This window comes from Dama dama, chromosome 23 (genome assembly GCF_033118175.1).
Source record: "Dama dama isolate Ldn47 chromosome 23, ASM3311817v1, whole genome shotgun sequence".
NCBI lineage: Eukaryota > Metazoa > Chordata > Mammalia > Artiodactyla > Cervidae > Dama > Dama dama.
In genome coordinates, this window is record NC_083703.1 from 54154400 (window position 1) to 54176107 (window position 21708).

Below are 21708 nucleotides of genomic sequence, written 5' to 3' on the forward strand. Positions count from 1 at the left end.
AAGCCAGGGTGATAGGTCTGCAGGCCAAGTGACAAATGCACAGAAATGCAAGAACCCAACTGAGGAGCAGCAACAGGCCTACTGTGAACCTCCTGGACCGCATGGTGGGTGAGGATACAGTGCGGCAGCCCCATGGTTGCCCCTGGATAAAGGTGAGGGAGCAGCAATTTCATTGGTATCACCTCCATCTCATTTGCCAAATTCAAGGCAAACTGGAACAAACACTTCTGCTTAAAAGATGATGTGAATATCTTCAGAATGTGTTTGGTGATCTGGTTGTTTCTCAGAAGCACCAGGGAGCAGAGGTTAAAATATTTCTTCCTGGACTCTCCCAGTGGGTACAATGTATGGGAATCCACCTGCCAATGCAAGGGACACAGGTTCAATCCCTGATCCGGGCAGATTCTACATACTGTGGAGCAACTAAACCGGTGAGCCGCAGCTATTGAGCCCTCACTCTAGAGACCAAGAGCCACAATGACTGAAGCCCGTGTGTCTAGAGCCTGTGCTCTGATAAGAAGAGTAGCCCTTGCGCACCGCAACTAGAAAAAGCCCATGCACAGCCATGAAGACCCAGCATAGCCAAAAATAAAAAGTAAATAAATACTTTAAAAAATAAAAGACTTCGTTGTCTACCACTATTCCCATACTATTGTTTTTTGAAATCATGTTCTTCTGTAGGCTTTTCTGCACTGCACGAACTTGAGGCGCCTGTCATGACTCACTTCCAGGACACACAACTTCTGCGTGCCGGGCTGACGCGCGCACTGAGCACTCAGCCTTCTCGGTTCTCAGGGCCTTCAGCCCTAGGGGTGTGGGCCTGTCTCCGTGTGCTAACAATAAGCAAGGCTCCAACAGTCCCTACAGTGCCCTTTCTGATCCACGCTCAAGAGCAAGCTATCCATTTGGGGATGTGTTTTTGGCTGTGAGCCAATCAAAGGGCCGTAAATGAAGGATCCTGACAACCAGGGTCCAGTCAACTGCAAATCCTCCTAAGAACCCAAGAACGTCCTTGCATGGACTCCCTCCGACTCAATTTTGAATCATTAGAGTTGGCATCACAAACAATGAGAGTAAGGGACTAAACAACCTTATATTTGAATAAAATCACTGACAGCACAGCAATCAGTCTGGACAGCTCAAGCCTAATTTAATTGTCTCAGCCAAGTAGTCAAACACCAGAAAAGAGCGAGCTGGGTACAGTAAAAGTCAGAATAGACTGGAACATCAAGGCTTGCTCAGTGCTATTTGTCAAAGGATTATCATCACTCTAGAGTTGGCATGCGAGCTTTTTTGTAAAGGGCAAGACAGTAAATACTTGTCTTATGGGCCTGAAATCTACAGTCTCCACCATCATGTTGCAAGTTTCTGCCTCTGAGGCATGAAAACACACTGTGTCTAAGAGAACGGGCACAAGTGTGCACCCAGATACCAGATCTAAGGACAGCAACAGGCATACCTCTTGCCCCAGGGGTCAAGTCATGGCTCTCTTGAGAGTCATTTTAGGGAAGTTGGGTTTTGTGAATGGGCTTACATTTGTGTGCTGTGAGCAACTGTAGGCGTAGTCACTGTGACTCTTTTTTAGTCCTCAAAGTTAACTTGGCATAAATGCAAAATGAAGACGTGGGCAAGAAACATTATGAATATGCATTTCCAACTGAGACAGTGAAATTCAAAGAAATTCGTCACAACACGAAGCAATTAGGCCAGACAGCAGCAAGAGCATTGCATCCCCACCCCTACTCTCCCACAAAAAAATTGCTGGAAAAGCTGTGGACTAGGTGACAGCATTTTTTACAGAAACCATCTAGAGTGCTCGCTGCCATCCTGCCTGCTTACTTCCAATCATGGTTTACGCACTGTCAGCTCTGGCAACTTGCCTGGAAAGCCACCAGCCGGCAAGCGGGAAAATTTAAACCAACAAGACAAATCCAATGCCACTGTCACCATGCAGTCCCAGGACTCCCAGGGGGCACAGCACCCCAGCTGGGAGCATGTGACTGTTCTCAGGTCTCCCAAGCTCCAGACGCCACTCGCTCAGCATGTTCAGGGTACCAGGCATTTGGATGGGCAGAGGATGGGCATGTCAAAAAAAGCCACAGTTCAGCACCACACACCTGCCCCCAATCACCAGCCTCAGTGTCTACCAAAGGACAGGGAAGTGAGACCCCTCCTTTACAAGCTTCTCCCCTGAGACGAAGTACAAACTGGCCCAGAGGAAGAAGTCTCTTCCATCACCTTGGTGGGTATGGACTCTGGCACAGCAACAGTGCAGCCCTATGCCCTACTGACAAAGACCAATTCCAATGCGCTCTGCTTGGGTGCCAATGACAGGGACTCTGCTCACAGGACACACATCTGTCTCGAAGGGCAAAGGGTATTTACCCTTCTCCAGGATCACAGGGTTCAAAAGTATTCACATGCACACTGGGAGCGGTGGCTGAGGCAGATGAGCTCAGATGCCCTGGAGCAGTGTGAGAGGAACAGGCAACACAGGCCCACTGTAAGATCCCCTGGCTGCAGAGCACAAATTAATATGGAGAGAACATGCCAAGACCCACTAGTTGTATTGCTGAAAACCAGAGCTCAAGAGTAAACGGACATGTTACAGAGCAGTGGGCCATGATCTCAACTCTTCTCACCGGAGGTCACAGGAACCAGAAGGCAGTGGCACCCAAAGTGAAGGTGCAGAGATGAAACACCTGTCAGGCCACAATTCTGTTTCCAGCAAAAACATCACTCAGAAGCAAAGGCTGAAATGAAATCATTTTCCAACAGAGACTAAGAGAACCCATGACAAAACCCATAACAAAACCTAAAATACAAGAAACACCAGTGAGAGCTACTTGGATAGAGGGCAAACACCAGAGAGAAACCAGTATCTTTAGAAGGAACAAAGGCCACAGGCTTCCCATTTCGGGAAGCATGTAGGTAGTAGATGATATTTTTTCCTTTTTGTTAAAAAATAAAACCACCACCACCACCACACAGGACTGTTGGGAGCAGAATTCTCAGGCTTGGCTGGTGGGGTTTATGTGGCCCTTTGCACAGAGGAGCAGTGGGGTGGGGCAGAGCGGATGTCTTGTGTGAAGTGGACAACATCAGCTCTAAGAAAAGTAAACCACACACAGGCCCATCAACAGGGGAAATGACCATTTCTGGTCTAATCTATACAGAACACTACTCATCAGTAAAAAAGGAGGACATACTGACACAAGCAATAAAATCTCAAACACAATGTGTTACACAAACAAGCTACATACAAAATGACTCCATTTATACAAAAATTAAGAACAGGAAAAACAATCTGTTGTGATCTCAGAAGTGTACACACCCAGACTCACTGAGATCCGGCTGAGATGTGTGCCTCTTGCTGTGGTCAACTTTTACCTGCAGTAAGAAAGGTGACTCAACATAAATTAGACAGTACCAGAAAACTGAATGAAACATGAAGGTCTCCAATCTGCCAGAGCAGGTGCTTGTCTTCACAACTTTCATGGAGACACAGAAAAACATCCAAGTGCCTGTCATTCCATTCTGTGGCTACTCTCAGCAGACACTGTCACCAGAAAGCTGAAAATACTGTCTGGCCCTTTAAGAAAAAAACAGCTGCTATGAACATGATTTGAACAGATGTTTTAATGGAATAAATGTTGTCCAAGCATAAAAACTATTAAATGCAAATTTCTCACCATTTTCACACACTTTTCAAAAGTTAGCGTTCTAGTTAGTCCAAGCTCGTCAACCCCAAGTGGCAGGGTCTGGTAAGGCTTTCTGGAGGCTACATCCAGTCTTCCCAAGCTGTCACCAGGATGGTGTGTGAAGCATGGCTCTGCTCCTGTTATATCCCGCTCAGGTCCTCCCTACCAGCTCAGGGGCTGCAGTGTCAGAGCCCAGACCCCGGCCTGTCCCATAAGGCCCTTCTGGACACAGGCCCAGCCTGACACCAGCCTCTTCCTGCCACTGCACCCACTGGGCCTCATAGCCTGACAGCACGTTCTGCTAACCCTGAGCACCCAGGGTCTTCTAATGCCCTGCCCCCTCCTACATGGAGCCTCTCCTTAGATTCCCAACCCTGCAGTGACACCCAGGTCCCGGAAGCCTGTCCTGGCACCCGCACAATGTGCAGCAGAGCCTACTGAGTCCTCTGGAGCCGTCCTGGGTCTTGAGCATATGTCTGTGTTGTTTGTTTGTTCAACAAATGTTTATGAAGCACCTGTTCTCAGAGCTGGGGAGGTAGCAGTGAACAGAACAAATGAATGGACAAAAAGCCCCATCCTCACAGCCACAACCAAGCTCTGGGAAGACATACACATCTTCAGGGGAGAAGGGCATACACTCCTGATCCCCACGTGTGATCTCAGCAAGTGCTGACTGTTCATGAGGTGTCGTTATTGAATTCAACCTACTACTGGAGGAAAAAGCAATACTTTGAAAGAACAGATATGAAAACATCTTAAAAGGAAGGCTATTTTGGTTCTGTTTTAGATGTTTTATGATACACAGAAAGGAAGATATGCCACATCGAAGCCATGATGTATTGTGAAAAAAAAACCACCACCATCTCACCTTTCAATTTAAAACCTAGAAAATCACCAGTAACTGAAACATCCTGAATTCTCCCCATATACTGTAGCCTGAAGCAACGTTCATTACAATCTCTTGCTTAAAGAAATTTAGCTCATAATTTCTCCCCTAAAAACTATTTAGTTTTAATTCTTCGAGTTTTAAAAAACGGTCTTGATACGGTATATGCAGCCTTCTGTGACTTGTTTTTGTTAAATGTAGTTATAATTCACGCATTCCCAGTACTGGACAAATCCCATTTGGGGGCAAACCACAACTTATCAACCCATTCCTCTACTGGAGGATGCCCGGCCATTCCCAGGTCTTGCTATTACTGGGTTCTCAACCTGCTGAACAATTCCTGCCGGCAGGTCTCCCTAGGGCAGCACCAGGCACAGGGTGATGCCCTGCTGGCTCAGGTCACGACAGCAAGACTTCCCAACTGTCAGAACAGCAGCAGGTTAACTACAGGAGGAGACACCCTCTCTATCCATTTGGGAAATGCATTAAAACTACAATGGGGTACCATCATACACCTGTCAGGGCTTCCTAGGTGGTGTTAGCGGTAAAGAATTCACCTGTCAATGCAGCAGACATAAGAGACGGGGGCTGGATTCCTGGGTCGGGAAGATCCCCTGAAGGAGGGCATGGCAACCCACTCCAGTAATCTTGCCTGGAGAATCCCACCAACAGAGGAATCTGGAAAGCTACAGTCCACAGGGTTGCAAAGAGTCAGACACGACTGAAGTGACTTAGTCACTTCACACACACACACTTACACACACACCTACCAAGAGAGATTAAAAATAACCCAACAACACCGAGGGCTGGTGAGGGTGACAGAGGCTAGACTCGAACACTACTGGCAGCACAGGAAATGGGGCAGCCGCTCTGGAAGAGACTTTGCAAGTTTCCTATAAAGGTAAAAATAGGCTTTCACATGACCCAGCAATCCCACTCCTAAGCATTTATTTAAGAGAAACGGGAACTGATGTTCACACAGAAAACGTGTACATGAATATTTATAGTAACTAAACCCAGAATAACATATACATCCCTGTGAAAGGGTAACAAACTGGAAGATGAACACCATGGACATCACTGGGCAGCAGAAAGGAATGCAGCAGCTGCCATATGACAAAGAGCGTTCTCGGTGACACTGTACTCTCTGCGATGCCACCAACATGATATTCTCCAAAAGAGAAAGCTACATCTATAGAGAGAACAGTGGACGCCGGGGAGGCTACAGATGAGCATGGTCCACACCCTGAGTAGGGTGATGGTCACAAAAATCTCTATGGATCAAAACTCCCTCATGGCTCAGTGATTAAGAGTCCACCTGCTGCAGACATGGGTTTGGTCCCTGATCTGGGAAGATCCCACATGGCATGGAGCAACTGGGCCTGTGCACCATAACTAAAGACGCCACCGCAATTAGAAGCCTGCACATTGCAACTACAGAACACCCCTGATCACCGCAGCTAGAGAAAGCCTGTGCAGCAACAAAGACCCAGCACAACCAAAAATAAATAAATAAACTATAAAAATAAAATAAAACTCAAGACAACCGTACATCAAGAAAAGGTCCATTTTACTGTGTGTTTATTTTTAAAAATTAAAAAAAAAAAAATCTGGACTTGGATTTCTTGTTTGGTTTGCAACTTATTCCTCTAGCTAGTCATTTTTGTTGTAGTTCACAAGAAGTATCAGCCTGTAACACATTGGAAATTACAAAAAATATAATCTGGTCCTTCACCAAAAACAGGTAAGGAAGAACTATTGCAGGGTGTGTACCTACAAGTGGGACTTTAGGGTCTGAGAGAAGGGCCGACCACACCCCACAATGGTGGGCACCCCAGGGTTCCCAATTCCCACCCCTCTCTTTTTATTTATCATGAATTCAAGTTCACACATTTGTCAATTGTGGTAAAAGTTGTAAGACTGCTCACCTTACCCATTCCTACACGAACCATTCAGTAATGTTACCTGTTTGCACGTTATCCTGTAACATATCTCTCACTTTTTATTTTTTGGCCGAGCCATGTGGGATCTTGGTTCCCCAACCAAGGACTGAATCCTCACCCCAGGCAGTGGAGGTGCGGAGCCCTAACCAGAGGACCACCAGGAAATTCCCTCTTAATTTTTATGTAACTGAATATATCAAATCTCTGTAAATGTATCAATCTATTTTCCCCCATTTTTGTTAAATAAATCCTTTTCCATCCCCTAATCCACAGTGACTTCTCCTACACTGCACTCTAAAGCTCTGTCGCCTTGCCCACAGGTAACCTCTCCATCTGGAGTTAACCTGGGCGAGACAGACCAGCTCCGCTCGTCCAAGTGATGCCAGTCAGTCCCAGAAGCCCTGAAGAACGGCCCATCTCACCCTGGGCCCAGCAGGTGCACCAGCATTTCTCTCTGAGAGGTCTTGGGAGCGGGGGTGGGGACACTCTCTATTAGGTTTCATTCCAAGTATACGGTATTCAAAAACCTTCAAAATTACCTGAGGTTCAAAAATTTCTACAAGAGCTACAAATTCTTTGTTACTTCTACACATACCATTACATAATAATTAAAACAATCATGTTTTAACACAAACACCTACTATGAAAACAAGGTAGATTTAAAAGCCTTGAGAATGCCTTTCCTGGTGGCTCTAAAACAATTGTCTTTAAAAAAGAGCAGGGCCAGGCTTCCCTGGTAGCTCAGTGGTAAAGAATCCACCTATCAATGTAGGAGACACAGGTTGGATCCCTGATCCAGGAAAAGCCCACATACCTCAGAGGAGCTAAGCCTGTGCGCCACAACTACTGAAGTCCTAGAGCCCGTGCCCCACAACAAGAAAAGCCACTACAGGAAGAAGCCCACGCACAATAGTAGCCTCCTCTAGCCATAACCAGAGAAAAGCCTGCACAGCAACAAAGACCCAGCACAGCCAAAAATTAAAAAAAAAAAAAAAAAAAAGCCTTGAGCAGGTAATCCCCAGAGTAACACCTCCCGGTGTGCAGACAGGTGTGCTCTATGATCCTCCGGGGGAGGCAGTGGTGCAAGGCCATACGGGCCACTCACTGTCTCTGCTCCTCTGAGATGCAGTTTCTAGGGCTGCCATGGGCACTGCAGCCTCCCCACCCACCACTGGTCATCCCAGAAGTGTGGCTGGACAAGCAGCCTGGAAAGCCATTGTGTTGCCAGGGGCAGGAGGACGGAGTGCCCAGAGGCAAGTTCCAGGCCACAAAAATAACACATCATATCATGGGCAATCTGAACACAGAGGAGTAAGAAACAGGCTAACAGTGAAGAATGGCTGCTAGGAATCTGGGGAGAGAGAGGCACTGCTCTCAGAGAAAACGTCAGCAGGGCAGGGACCAGGCTCTGCTTAAACAATGTTTCCACAAGTGGGAATAACATGGATTTTCAACAGTAAACTTACAAACCAACAACTTTATGGTTACAAAACACGATGCAAATGTCTGCCTTGACAACATAAAGGTAAATGGACAAAGAAAAGTCACAGGGAGGAGGAGGGAATAGAGGCCAATACCCTTCAGGTTGTAAGATGACAGTGCAGGACAAAGTCTGTCACACGGGGACAGGAGCACACTACACTGGGCAGGACGACAAGGATGCTGCGGCTCGAGTCAGGACAGCAGGAGCAAGGGTCCGTCAGGGGACGCCAGGGACCACCAGACAGCACTTCAGGGACAGCTGCTTTGCCCCCACACTCGGGGCCTGACCCTCAGAAGAAAAACTTCACTGAAAACAAAAATACTAAAGCTGAGACACAACTGGTGTCCCAAAGACCGCTGACCTCTCTTCTCTGAAGGGATCTTCCTTTGCAATCCATGATGGACCTGGAAAAAAGGACCTGGGGCACCTCCTCAGGCAGGCGAGGGCCAGCTTTCCCCAGAGCAGGGACAGATACACGGGAACACCCATGGTCTGCATGTTTAACCCTGAGCTCATCATCTATTCCAGCAGGAAAACGTTAGTACACTGCAGAGCAAGAGGAAATGGCCATCGATGACCACAGGTGCATCAAAGCAATTATAAGCAGAATCAGCAAACATGGGAGATGTGGAAGGGTTGCTGCCGAGTATCATGGTCATCTGCTACCTTTGCTCCTAACTTAAAATGAATGTCAAATGTACAGAATTTCTACAAATGTACAGAATTTTTTCCTCTAAGAAAACAGAGGAACTCCTAAAGATGACACGTTTCTTCCTTCATTCTAAGGATAATAAAAAGCGACAGTGATGCCAAGCCTTAAAATAAAGAGACAATTAAGTGAGTAAAAGAGGTTCCTCTTTAAGAAGGACTCGCCGTCATCATCAGCGTCCAAGGGAGGACCAACCCATCAGAGAGCAGCAGCTAAGCCACGCCTGCTCACTGAGAGAGCGTGCTCCTATACTGAAGAGAGTGGGCACTCTGCCCACAGAGGGAGCGACAGGCTGACAGGCACGGGCTCAGCAACACCCCGGGGGGAAACTGAAAGGCCCCAGCAGGGCCACACTCAAAGCCTTTCTGAGGAATAAACCAAATGCTGCCTCAGTCCTGGCAGAGCGGTCAGCACATCTGTGGAATTAATTTTATCAGTTGTGACTTATGTCCAGAAACCAAATAAGGATTTTCTTTCATAACCTAATGCTTTCAGTCAAAAGGAAAAGGTCAGAAGTTGATCAAAGTTAACTTACATGTTTGAATACAAGGAGAGTCGAATTGAACATTCTCAAAAGCCTATGACTCCGAGAGGAGGCTGCCGATGGCCCAATGTGGATGGCAGTGCCTCACTCTTGCCCTGGCCCTCCTGGTCAGCATCCCTGGGGCGCAAACAGCAGGGCGACACTGCCTCAGTGTAAAGGGGCCTAAAGCAAGCTAGAACCCTCACAGCCAGAACATGACCGACAGACACAGTGACATACCCACCAACTCAGCACTGGAGCTAACAGGTGCTCACCTATGTGCAAGGCGGCAGCAAGAGATTCTAGGTGGACCATGCTATGACCAAACATTTCCAGAAAACTTTAACGTAATCCCAAAGCTGAATGTGAAACTAGACAGTGGAAGGCAAAAGTGTTTCTTATAAAAGTAATGGGCGGCAGAGCTTTCTGGGTGCTGGTGTTCTACACTCAGAACGCCGACAATCTCAGAGGACTGAAGTCACAGGCCCCTTTCACCCAGGGAGCCATCCACTGCCCCTGGCTTTCAGCGAACAGACTCAAGAACAGGAGGGATGTGTTCTATGACAGAAAAGGCAGATGCGACAGGCTCAGGTACAAGTCCACTCTCATGAATGACTACCAGGAAGGATCAACACAACACTCAAATCCTCAACTGTGAACATCACATGAAAATGCTTGTGACCGAAATCACAGTCACTCAGAAGTGCGCAGGCTAAGAGACCTACTTAAGGCTTCAAGAGAGCCTGGGGGCTCTGAGCAGTGCAGGATATGACACTGACAACCCAACGATCCATCACCCTGGGGGCAGCGCCACCCCTAGCGAGTGGACTGGACGCTCCAACTACAGAATGAACGGAAGCTTAAGACGCACACGGTGGGTGAAAGTCCATAAAACGTGGCAGATGCAGCCATGATGCCTTCTGCGTCTCACCAGTCAGGGCCGCCCCCTGGGGCATGCCAGCCCAGGGTTCCCACTGTGGGCTGACTGTCTCTGATGAAGCAGTGGGCCAGCTCCCTGAAGCCAGAACCAAAACCAACAATTCTGTCAAATCCAGCACGAAACCAAGCATGAGCTACACCGACCACCCGGTGACAAGCCATCTATAAAGAGATGTCTGATGTCAGAGGTGAGCGTCAAGACACATGCACGTGCTGGTGCAGTTATACTGGTGACAGGCCTCGTGACTATCATGGAAATTTCACCAACACAGCAGTTACAGTCTAGACGTGCTCACCATGTACAGGCATTTGGGGCACACATGCTCTAGACCAAGAGGTCTGTGGGGCAGGTACCTAGTCTAGGAGGGGTGGAAGGGCAGCTCTCAGGTCACTTGCCTGGGCTGGAGCCCAGTTCTGCCACTTATGGGCTCAGAGACCCAAGCAGTTACTCAACACCTCCACCTCCTTTTCATCCAGTGGGGCTAGAGATGGCCTGGCATGAAGTATCTGTAAGCAAGCTCCTGCAAACTGAGGAAAACAGTGCTCGGTACATGATAAACATGAGCAATTACTACTTTGGCCTCCAATTTACAGATGAGAAGACTACACAAACAGACAAAGTTCATAATGGTGAATTAAAGTTATGTAGGTTATACTTAAACTCTCAGCTTGAACACTATTGTTACATCCATTTTTTTGTTGCTGTTACATGTATTTTTGATATAAAAACCAAAATTAAAAAAAAAAACAAACCAAAGTTCACTAATTTGCCTTCTTGTCATCTGCCTTTTAAAAATACAGGAAAAGACCTGCCTTCAAGACTTTAGGGGGCTAGCCTGTGACCAGGTAAGGCTGTATCGAGCTACTGCTCACTGAAACCCATTCTGCCCCTGTGATCACCACAAAGAGGTACGCTGTTCATCAGCTGGATGGTCATTCTGGGGTAGGGACAGGACAAAGACCGCTGCCCACTCCAGAGGGCAGCATGGGGGTCTGATGAAATGACAGGTTTACCTCATGACACTGCAGTTCTGTGAGCAGTTTAAGGAATGCTACAATAAAAGGAAGATCATAAAAACTTCACTGGTGGTCAAGTGGTTAAGACTCTGCTCCCAATGCAGGGGGCATGGCTTTGACCCCTGGTCAGGGAACTAAGATCCCACAGGCTGCACAGTCCAGCCTTGGGAAAAAAAGAAGGAAAAAGGTAGATCACAGATGCTTATGAAGGTTTGCACAGCACCCCCAGAGGCCAGTAGGTCCAAGAGTGCCCCTAACACCTATGTGCACTGCAATCCGCCAGCCTGAGTGAGGATGAGATGGCTGGACAGCTGGCCTACTCGGCTGCCAGGACAGCCCCCTCAGTTATCCTTGTCATGGATCAATTTTTATAAAAGAAAGGGCAGGGGCAGATGAAACAAGTGTGGGCGTCACACTGGTACTACACACCAGGGAGTAGGATGCTGCTGCTAACAGTCAGCTAGAATCACCCAACCAGGCAGGAAGATGCAAGAGAAAATGGCACCAACAGAAACAGCATTTTAAGAAGGAAATCCCATGCTGTCATGGTAAGGTGTGTGACAACACTGATTGTGCTTAACCCCCAACACCAAGCACGGCAATGTGTCTCCTTATCTATACAATTGGATAACAGCTACCCATGCAAGCTGTCCCGGGGATTAAGGCAGATGCACAGTAAGGAGCCTGGCAGCCTCTCAAGCGGATCGCTTCAGAGGGCTTGCAACTGGGGAGTGCGGGGTGGAGGGGGTAAGCCTCCTCCACGTGAACTGTAGAGGAGAACAAACTGCTTCAAACTGAAGACAACTACAACTAGACAGTTAAAAAATACTCCAAAGATAATCTTTAAAGTACAGACATTCTAGTTTCATCTTAAAAATGAAACTCAGTCATTAAACTGCACTAAAAATTTTAACTTTACATGTGATGAGCCTCATGATTCAAAAGTAAATACAGTCCAGTAAATGGCTTCCCTGGTGGCTTGGTGGTAAAGACTCTGCCTGCCAATGCAGGAGACACAGGTTCGATCCCTGGTCCAGGAAGATCCCACAGGCCTCAGAGGAACTAAGCCCATGTGCCACAGCTACCAAATCCTGTGCTCCTAGAGCCCATGTTCTGCAACAAGAGAAGCCACTGCAATGAGAAGCCCCTGCACTGCAACTAGAGTATCTCTCGCTCACCACAACTAGAGAAAAGCCTGTGCAGCAACAAAGATCCAGCAGAGCCCAAAATAAATAAATAATTTGAAAAAAACACAGCACAGTAAAAATGATTACCTGGAATACAATTTCTTTTTTCAGTTAATTAAAAACAAAACAAAACAAGAAAACAGATGTGGCTAGGTTTCATGCTTCAGAAAAAGTCTATCACAAAACTATCAGTCTTTTTTATTTAAAAATCTTAACTTAAAGGACATAGCAAAATTTATTACAACTGGTCAAAAAAGATCCTCACATTTTACTATCAAACCCTACAGCAGTACCTAAGTGAGCAGCAAAATATAAAATATTAAAAGTGTTAAAATCCTTTGTACCTGCCAGAGGGTATACAAATCTGGTAATATGTGGCAAAAACAATAAAGTTTGTATTCCCTGACACAGAATTTTTCATTATTTATCTTCGAGATACCCTCTCATGATGAAAGTCACTACTTAATAAAGGAAAATTCAATGGGACCGCCTAGCTAAAAATCAAACATTTGCTATGCTGCTAATCCCTTCCAATAATAGAAGGGAAACTAAAAGCCAGGCGGGTGGCACACACTCCCTGTGCAGAGCCCAGTCTGGCTGAGTTGAGGCTGTGACAGGGGCTCAAGGTCTTGGCCCCCAGCCCCCAATTCATTACCTCTGAGGCACCACAGGCCAGGACAGGACAGGTGAGTTCAGTCTAGCACATTTCCACTCCACCGGCCCAGAGAACAGAGGCACAGGGCCCTAGGGAGAGCTCTCTAAGAATGAGGCTGGTCATCCCAGAGATAGCCAGGGCGGGGCAGAGCCCATAGGGGTAGCAAGTCAGCATTCCAATCCTCTGACTCTCAGGACTGCAACTTTATAACCAATTGGCATAGAATTCCTTAGAACACAGCAACTGAGACTGTACATCCCACTTTGTAAACCACCATGTTTTCCAGTGCTCTGTGTTCAATGTAGAAAAATTAAAAGGACAATAAAATTGTAAGTAACTCATAATGAATAAGGCTCATTTATACTCATACAGTCAAGGAATATTCACTGATCACTCATAAGGTATCACACAATTTAAAATATTACTTGGGTTTAATGTGTCACGAATAAAAGACTACGGTTTCTGTCACAGAACCAAGTTTTAAAAACCAGTCACATGGACACACCTACAAAGGTGAAAGATTCATGAGTAAAGTGGACCTTTGAAGTACATAGACAACCTCTGAAAAGGAAACATGAGGGCATTTTCATGACAGCCACTGACTGCATGATCTCACCAATATGAATTACCAATATGTCTGCAAAACTCTTGGAATTGGAAACAATTCTTACCTGCTAAAGACAAAATCTATTAAATGTCTGCCAGTGCCAAGAACTAAGGCAGAACGTACCATTTCACTGATACAACATCCTCAAACAAAACTGATGCAAAGGTGACAAAAGACAAAATTGAAACTAAAGGCTGTTTTGGTAATCTAATCCTTAAATCTTCTGGGTTGAATTTCGACTGACCAGTAACAGACCGCTATTAATCCTCTTCGGGCGATGTCACTATCTGAGCGTGGCCCTGCCATCAGGACATTAGGCCTAACAGTTCCTTCTTTTCTTTTTTGGCCACCCCTCTTGACATACAGGATCTTAGTTCTCCAACCAGGGATGGAACCCATGCCCTCTGCACTGGAAGCGTGGAGTCTTAACCATGGACAGCCAAGTTCCCTCATCCCCTCTCTTAAATAAGGGGAAGCATCTTCATAAAATATGAATAGTCTCATTTTTTAGCATCTTTGTCACTTGTATTTAGGAAGCAGCTGAGGACACAGCTTCCTACTTATATCTCCTGTACTCCCCAACAGGCAGTAAGGGCAGGTTCATGACCCTCATCTCAGTGGTCAAGCACTTGAGCTTGAGTCTCGTCCTCTTTCAGGAAGGAAATTCAAGCACAGGCCCTGTCAACACAGACAGGGAAGGACTGTGACGGAGCAGGAGGCAGTCTGCAGTTCGATAATGCTCTGCTCTGCCCAGCCAACAAGAACATAAAAAGGAGCTCCACTGGGAAGCACTGCAGTCTTAACTGCTGTGTGGGGAGCACCGGGAGACCCACAAGGGCGCCATCAAGAGCTCAGAGTCTCTTCCACACTGCGTGTGCAAGAGCTGGCTGTCACGTGCTACACCTGTCCCCTGAAGACACAGGAATCTGTCTCCTTCCTGGAAAACTGGCTGACCTCATTGGCTGAGATATGGTTCACCTACAGCACTATACACTCCAAACCTTGTACAAAGTACTTTCAAAAGGAGTTAGGGAACTTTTTTCAAGGGTGATTATATCTGTGTTTATTTGCAGACTTCCCTAGGGGTCTAGGGGTTGAGATTCTACTGTAGGGAATGTGGGTTCAGTCCCTGGTCGGGTAACTAAGATCCCATGTACCCTGTGGTATAGCCAAAAAAAAAAAAAAAATCATTTGTAGAACCAATTACACCCCAATAAGTTTTTTGTACAAATCACGCTCATGTTATTCCCTGAACCTTAGAAGCAAACTCTCACCTTGGATAAAACTCCACCTTGTTCCCTTACCCTCTGCACAGCTGCTGCACAGCACTTTAGTCATTCATTTGATATCCATTGAGCTTCGACTACAGCCCATGACCAAGGCAAGCACGTCATGCCTAGGCTCTGAGATGCGCCATCAGCAGCGTGCCAGCAATTCTGCCTGGTGGTGGCAGGGAAGTCAGCACAGGAACCAACACACAGGCCTGACTCCAAGTCCAGGACTGAGATGGAGCAAAGCACTAGTCCTTTTTTTTTTTTTTAAGCACTAGTCTTTAGGGTAGCTCAGCCTGGAGCACAGAGCACCAGCCCTCTGAGAGCAAGGGGGCTCAAGAACACAAAGAGCCAAGAGATGCATGGTATCTGTTCAGTCCCGGCACCATGGTAACACAGTGAATGAAAACCAAGAACATAAACTCACTGAGTGAAGGTTCTGGAAATGACTTGAGTTCTTCCGTCACGTAGAAGGATTCAGAGCAGGCCTGAGGAACAGCTCATTTTCATGTGGTTTTAACGGATTACTCCACCTCACTCATTTTATCAACACATGTCATGAGTATCTGAGGCTAATGTGTGGGATTTACTTTTAGGGAAGTTAACTGAAGACAAAAGCTGACAAAAACCTTTTTATTTTGGACTAACTATAGACTAAAAGTTGCACAAAGGTTTACAAGGAGGTCCAAAGACCTTTCTGACCCACCTCTAACTGGTTGTGCTTTCCCAAAGGGGAAGTAACTTGCCAGACCTCCCTCAGAAGCCAGCAGGCTCAAGGACTCGGCACTCACCACAGTGACTTCCCAGAGACGCGGGCTGCTGTGCTGCTGCTAAGCTCATCACCTCCACTTTCTCTGTCAGTATTTCCCGGGCATGCAGCACGTGCCAGCCCCTGTTCTCTGCACAAACAGGCTCCCTGTGGACTTTACCTCACAGTAAAAGATTCAGTTATAATAAATATATTAAGTAGGACATTAGAAAAATGAAGTGTGGTGGGAAACCTAAGCAGGGAAGAGAAACAGGGAACAGGAGGTGGTGAGTTGCTTTTGAACTGTGGTGTTGGAGAAGACGTTTCAGAGTCCCTTGGACTGCAAGGAGATCAAACCAGTCAATCCTAAAGGAAATCAGTCCTGAATATTCATTGGAAGGACTAATGCTGAAGCTCCACTACTTTGGCCACCTGATGCCAAGAACTGACTCAGTGGAAAAGACCCTGATGCTGAGAAAGATTGAAGGCAGGAGGAGAACAGGATGACAGAGAATGATGGTTGGATGGCATCACCAACTTGATGGACATGAGTTTGAGCAAGCTCCGGGAGTTGGTGATGTACAGGGAGGCCTGGTGTGCTGCAGTTCACGGGGCTGCAAAGAGTCGGACGTCACTGAGCAACTGAACTGAACTGAGTTGAAACAGCAGGCAGGCAGTCAGGGAAGGGCTACCTGCCCTGAGACTAAAGGTAAGGACACCAGTGATCTAGGTAGAGCCAGGAAGGAGCAAGGAAGTCTGCCAAGAGACAGGCTGAGAGGCCACTTTGGAAGGGATCAGAATGAGACAGGGGCCAGAGGGAGGAGACTGGTTACAGAGGCTGGGAGTGGACTGACAGGCATCTCTGCCCACAAGGGTCTCCATCCCAGGCCACAATGGTTCCACAGTTGGGGCCCCCTCAGCAAAGCCGAGTCTCCTCCATGCGCCTCCCAAGTGTCTGCTCATCAGATAACCCCTGGAGGCTCTGCCTTCACCACGTTTAAGAGGTCCAGGCAAGGGGCTCCAGCAGCATGTGTGCCCCTCACAGCCCCGTGCTGCTGGAAACAACAGCCACCCAGCCCCTGGCTTGGCCACATGCCATCAGAGGTGCCATCAGAGGCGACCCAAGTTCTGCAACCTTGACACAGGTGGAAGAAGAACTGCACAGCTCTCGGGCTCAGAGGCGACCCAAGTTCTGCAACCTTCACAGAGGTGGAAGAAGAACTGCACAGCTCTCAGGCAGTAAGTTTCTCAAAGCCTGTGAGTCCTGCCTCATAATTTCATCCCTCAAAGTTTGGCAGGTGCCTTGATCCTGAAATTCATCACCACGTTTAACAAGACAGAAGCAAATAAATGAACATAAAATCTCAGGAGCTTTGGCTGAAGTTCCGCCTTCAGGCAACCAGATTACAGATGGGGCAGAATAACTGTTAGGTTAGCAGATAGCTTTTAAACAGACAACTAGCAAGGACAAAGGTATCCAGCAGAGCAACCTCTCAAGTTATGACCCCTATCAAGCCTAAACCTGGAAACCAAAATAAAACGGAAACTTTCGCTTCCTTTCCCTGCATAGCACAACCGAGCAAATATTGAGAACTCATCTCTCAGGCACAAGAAAAGGCGAGTCCTTAATCCAGCCCCTCAACGCAAACAAGTTCGAACCCGCAGGGATGAGATCCTGACCCTCTCTTCTATGACTGCAACACAGGCACTGCTTCAAATGATGCCCTGGCGAGGTAGAAAAAACGTTTTTTTTCTTACAAACTGGATGATTTTCACCCAGAAGATTAATTTACACCGCGTCAAGGAACAAAGCTCAATTCCGTGAGCTATAAACATAATGACCCAGACACAGGTTACGTGGCTCCAGAACCGGTGGCGTTCCCCCTCTCGCCCGCAGGACAGGAAAGACCCTCCCCGAGGCGTGGGCGCCCTGCACAGACCCCAGTCCCGGAGCGCGAGCTGCCCCGGGGACGCCCGGCGGCCGCAGGTCAGGTCTTTGGCCGCCCCCAGTGCGGGCCCGGCGGCACGACCGCGGCGCACGGCCTAGGCCTTCCCGCCGCTTCTGCGGCCGCACCGCCGACCCCAGCCCGCCCTGAGGGCTAGGAAAGGGGAGAGGGGGTCGCCGCCATTTCCGGCTGCGGGCGCGCGGCCCCGACGCCCTGCGCCGCGCCACCCCGCACCCCCTCACCCGGCCCCGCGTCACCCTCACCTCGCGCCCCGCCCCCGCTCACTTAACCCGCCCCCGTCACCCCGACTCCCGCCCGCCTGCCGGGCCGCCCGGCCTGACGCGAGGCCGCCGGCCCGCCGCGAGCTCACCTGTCCGCGCGCCCGCCCGCCCGCCGACTCCGCGGCTCCGCTCTTCCCTGCGCGGCGCTCCTGGGCAGCCGGCCGACGCGCTCTTCAGCCGGGGCTGCGCTTCCGGACCCGGCGGCGGCGGCGGCGGCGGCAGCAGCTGCGGCGGGGGTAGCGGCAGAGGGCGCGGGAGCAGCACCGGCAGAAGCGGCGGGGGCGCGCACGCTCACGCACGCACCCGCACCGGCGCGCGCGCTCCCGGGAGGACGTGGTCGCCAGCGGATCGGAGCCGCGGGCTGGGCAGGCGGCGCGTGCGCCCAGAGTGCTGGGCGGAGGCTCCGCCCCATGGGGCGGAGCCCCGAGTGACAGGAGTGGACCAAGGCTCCCGAGCGAACCCCGGACAGCCCATGGGCGGGGCCCCAGGACCTGTGGGCGGAGCTCGCACAGCTGAGTCGGAAGCTTCCACCGCCCCGCACGGGCGGGGCCGAGAGGCCGGGCCAAGGGGCGGGGGCGGGGCCTGCTCGCCGGAGTGTCAGGTGCTCTCCCGTGCGCCCGCAGGTGCTGAGGCCAGATTCGCCAAAGGCGGGAGGTGGGGGGACTTGTCTTGCAGTTGAGTTTGCCCCGTACTTTACGTAAGACTGAGAAATCGTAATTGATCTCGTCAAAGAACTGGAGAAGGAGCTGGTGGGAGATGTCCCGGAGGCCGACGGTCCCTGAGCCACTGTTAGGGACTGACGTTTGCTCATCCCTGCAGCGCAGAGATGCGACTTCCTGCCTGCCTGCCCAATCACCGAAGTGCCACCGCCATTGTCCAGCCCCTCCCAGAACCACCCGCAAACAATGACTCAAAAGGGCAGTTGAACCAACTTCCACTCACTCCCCTGCCACCCAAGATACGACCCCTGCTCATCTCACTGACCCCTTGTGGAAGGGGAGACCTGCTCTCTACCCTTCCCTATCGCTCCTATGTCAGAAACAGTTCTACCATTTACTGAGTGCCTGCTTTGTACCTGGTACACTGCTATATGTTAGTTTTCATCCTAGAAGCCATTCAACAGACTGGTCAGTACTCCTCTGCCTCCTCACCCCCACACTTGCCTATTGGCCATTTTCCACTCAGCGGAGTCATATTCTTAACACAGAAATTTTATGATATCCAGGGCTCCCTGTGACACATTGTGTGTTAGTTGCTCAGTCATGTCCGACTCTTGTGACCCCATGAATTGTAGTCCACCAGGCTCCTCTGATGACACATTGAGTACAATCCAGACTCTTTGCCAACAAGCTCCAGCCCCCTCTACCTCTGTCCTCTTACATCTCTGCCATCATGCTGGCTCTAAACTGCTCAGTCTGTCCCAGGCTTGGGGCCTGTAAGTGGCAGAGAGCTCAGGAAGTCGCCTGGCAGTCGTTAAATTGTGCAACATCAAACAGGCAAAAAGAAAAGGCCTATGAAAACCGAGAAGCAGAAGGGCCAGATTCATATCTATGTCCTTTGATTCAAGAGGATGAAAGATTCCAGGCACAATCACAGAAGGAATGAGAGAATCAAATGGACCCGGTCCCAATTTCAGAGTGAAGCTGAGTTCGGCACCGCACAAATGAATGAAGCAGGCCTTAGTGAGTTTTTCCTTGACCTACTAATTCCTCTTTAGGAATAGTCTAAGAAAATATTCCCAAATACAGAAAAAGGTACATCACTAAGCTGCTCTTATAATAGTAAAAATGGAAACCTAAAAGACATTCAAATGGAACAATATAGTTATAAATGTATACAAAGTTACTTAATAACATTGAAAATTCTTTTAAGAGCTCCTGAAAGTAAAATGAGCAAAACGCATATGTTAAAAGTACACTATTACAAATGTTTATAAAATAAGGTGCATGGGTGGTTCAGTGGTAGAATTCTCACATGCCAAATATGTTTATAAGTCAGCCTGTTTGGAGATAATATGACAGGAATACCGTCAACTGTGGACAGTGGCTGTAGTCCAGTCCTGCCCTTCACAGGCCCTTTAGTGAGGTCAGGGGGGCACTCTTATCCTCACCCTGACAGGAAACTGGGACTTCATGGAAGCGACTGCCACAGCTGCCCTCCAATGCCAGTCCCACCACTTGCTACAGCCCTTCAAGCTCTCAAAGCTCATCTCATGGGTCAATTATTTAGGGGAGCCATCTGAGGGCTAGGTCCATGTCAAGGTCTTCCTTGTCCCCCACAAGGCCTAGCAAACTCTTACCCACAAGACATTTAAATACTAAATAAATGAAGACCACTTCGAACCCATTTCATCGTCAGCAAGGGTAAATGCTGACCACAGGCAGTGGAGGAAGGTGCTTACCCCACTTGGCACAGCCTCACACCTCACGCTGTGTGGTGTGGACTGCCGTGCTGTCATATACAATTCACATACAATTTGAAGTCATTCACTTTCCCTGCCTTTGCATCTGGGGCAAGTCGTGCTCTCTAACCCAAAGGAAGTCCAGTGCTCTCAGTAAAAGGATTTCCCACTGGGCACATCCAAGACAGAAGAAGGGGCATTGCACGGTGCCCCAGGGCAGTGCAAACGGAGGCTCTCCCAGAAGTTTCGGGGAGGTGCAGCCAGCAATCCAGGGCACAGCATTAAGAGGGAAAAGCAGAGAACAGGGAAGTGTTAAGAATGGCAAGAGAATGAGAATACACATTCACATGTGTTTGTTTCTGCATGAAGAAAGCACTAGGAGGGTGAAGAGTTATTGGAAGATAGGTGGGGTCTGGCAGGGAACAGGTTTGAGCCGGCCTGGTATCCAACCTGTCGAGGATGCATATGCCCTTCCTATACCACCACGGCTGTTAAGAGTTGCAAGTGGACAACCTCAGGAGTTCAGGCCCAAGTCCTTCAGTGTGTGAATGCTGGCTGGCCTGCCACCCTCTTGCTACAGTGCCCACCTGCATGGCTCTGGAAGCTTGGCCTGGACTCACTGTAGCTTCGCTGGCTCCTCCCCATCCTCCATACCCCTTCCCCAGAGACCCCCCCCCAGCTTTATCAACACACCCTCTCATGGCACTGAAGATCTGAAATTTGCATTTGAGACCGTCATTCTCCTGCCTGCCTCTCCCCAAGGTGCAGGCTCCTGACAACAGGATATGGTTGGGGTTATGGTCGGTTGGGGATATGGTCGGTTACCTGGCCACTCTTTCGCCACCTTCCCGAATGAAGACACATCACATGAGCTGAAGTCTGTTTTCCCCCAAAGAAATGCTTTATTGACAAATCACCATTATTTACTTTATGGAAAAGAGAAACCCAGGATGCAGTCATTATCCCTGCATCCTGCCTTCCCACCACACCCCATCCGAGACTCCAACCCCAGGGAAAGAGCATGGAGCAGCGTTCCTCCCAAGGCACAGCGTGGACTGCAGCCCCCCGCCCCCCAAGTGTCTGAAGTGACCAGCACATGCAGGTACCAGGCAGCACATCACAGTCCAGCAGAGAGGACACTAAGCCGATGGCTCCTCCCCCCGAAAGCACACACAGGTGGTCGAGGTCTCTGCCCACCAAGAGCCTGTAAGGCACAGAGCTGCCCCTCCAGATGCACCAGACATGGGGCCAGGGGTGAGGCTGCTGGGCTGTGGCAGCATCAGAGGAGAAAGAGATCTTTGTAGCTCCTGAGAAAAGGCAACAGCAGAGTCCCAGCTGACCCGAAGCCCCAGCCCTGACCTACCTGCAGGGTCTGCCTGCTGCTTGCCAGCCCCGGCATGTGGCATACCCA

General features: G+C 49.0%; 1 protein-coding gene across 3 annotated transcripts in view; it reads right to left on the reverse strand.

Annotated features, from left to right (window-relative positions):
- The window catches only part of DNAJC5 (DnaJ heat shock protein family (Hsp40) member C5), a 28577-nt gene extending 10454 nt beyond the window's left edge, over nucleotides 1–18123 (reverse strand). For 2 of the 3 annotated variants that reach the window (XR_009690084.1, XM_061126809.1), the window contains exon 1: nucleotides 17986–18123. The gene's annotated coding sequence lies outside the window, so the exon portion shown is untranslated. Of the gene's footprint in view, nucleotides 1–3334; nucleotides 3391–17985 lie in introns of all 3 variants that reach the window. The other variant, XM_061126810.1, reaches the window with a different exon arrangement.
- Between the last annotated feature and the right edge of the window lie 3585 nt (nucleotides 18124–21708).